The sequence below is a fragment of the Gavialis gangeticus genome, unplaced genomic scaffold (genome assembly GCF_001723915.1).
Source record: "Gavialis gangeticus isolate Ggan-Ray unplaced genomic scaffold, GavGan_comp1, whole genome shotgun sequence".
In the NCBI taxonomy this organism is placed as follows: domain Eukaryota; kingdom Metazoa; phylum Chordata; order Crocodylia; family Gavialidae; genus Gavialis; species Gavialis gangeticus.
The window spans coordinates 41,547,355-41,549,178 of record NW_017729026.1 but is presented as its reverse complement, the minus strand read 5'-3'; positions in this window follow the sequence as shown (position 1 = coordinate 41,549,178).

Below are 1,824 nucleotides of genomic sequence, written 5' to 3'. Positions count from 1 at the left end.
TATTTTGTACACATTTGGGTTAGAGAATAACTAAGGGGCCAGTTCAGTGTTTGGCAGTTGAAACAAGGCGCCTTGAACCAATTTAAGCTTAAAAGCACTCTCAGTTGGGGGGCTATCTATTGATTAAACATGTTGGAGTCATAGAGAATTGAAAATTCTCCCACAACCAAATGCACACTGTGTGAAGGGTGTTATAGGAAGAGGAAGAATTCAAATTGACTTCTGCTGTCCCAGATCCTTTTGCTGCAGTCCACAAAATCTGGACACAGAACTTTCCAACGACCTAATTTACCTTCTAAATGCATACCATTTTATTATCAAATATCGTTTTACCTTACTTTTTCTCTAAATTAATATATTTCATACCTTACTTTTTCTCTAAATGAATATATAAATATAAATATATATCTTGCTTTAGCATCTAACTAGAGTGATAAGCAGTTATTTATTCTTGAAGGTGTGTCTATTTTGTGCCCCTTTTGTAGAACTATACATTTTTTTTATGGTGCATGAGCTGTTTTATGTAAAGACACTGGACATTTTTAAGTACAGAGTAGACAACCATTTGCCCAGTATAGTATAGGCAAGATGATCCTGCCTTGAGCAGAGATTTGGACTAAATGACCTCTTGAGGTCCATTTAGATCCATTTTCCTGTGACTCTTAAAACAAATTGCCTTTCAAGGGCTCTGTGGGGAGGTCTACATTGCCTCCGACCATGCTAAGGAGCACTGCAGTGAAACTAAGCACCTCTGTTCCACACATGCTACACCCTCAAAAATACAAGGTAGCTGCTACTTGTCACATGCTTTACTGCTGCTCTTACCTTCTCCCTCTCAGATGTGCTAATTGGCACATACCCTGTGTGCAGCTAAGTAGCTACACAGCATTTTTCAGCCTTTGGCACACAAGGAAAGGGAGCAAGTGGGCAGGATATTCTTTATGGTAACACTCCTGGATATAGCTTAAGTTAGAGACGCAAAGGAATCGCTGCTGTTCCAGGCTAAATCTAACCCCTTGGCAGTTTACAGAAGTCCAACTCATTTTATTTGCAGGAACTCTTCAGCCAGTTCTTTAATGCTCAACATCATCTCCAAACTAAAGATAAATTTAGGTCTAGAAAAGCCCAGGGAGGATGGGAATCAGCAAGTGGGCCATCCTGTATTAATTTAAAACCATCTTTAAAACTGTCTCCACTTCTAAGAAGAAGACACAGAAGAAAAGGGGCTCACCATCATATCCAAATCCAGAAAAAACATCATTCTCACAGTACTTGCAAAAAGAGGTAGAACTTAAACACATCAGCAGTCCTCTTCCACCTCCTTAACTAAATTAGATTTGATTCACTGTTATTAATTGCATTTTGGGTTAATCCATGTTTTTGTCCTGCTTGCCACCTTTTTGTTTTGGACTGCTGCAGAGATAGTTGAAGTGGCTGTGCCCAGTGTGTGGTTGGAGGAGTTGCTCAAGTTCTCAGGCCACTTGCATTTAACTTTCTAACCACTCTCTCTCTTTCTTTATCTCCCTTCCTCACTTGCTTTGCTGACTGGACTTCATTTCTATTTCTTCAAGCCTTTTTTTAAACAAAGCATCCAGACACAGGATCACTGGTTCTTGAGAGCTGACTATTTCCTGGGTCTCTGTGATAGCCATAAATTTATGAGCAAAGAGAAAGACAGCCTAGAGCCTCATTGGTGGGTTCTCCTGTAGGAAGCCCACAGGGAGGCATTGCCTACAGTCTCTGCCTTCTCAGGGCCAATTCAGTCCTACCTGTCTGCTTAGCAAATGTTTTCTCATATCAGTTCAATCCATTGAGTGAGAAAGA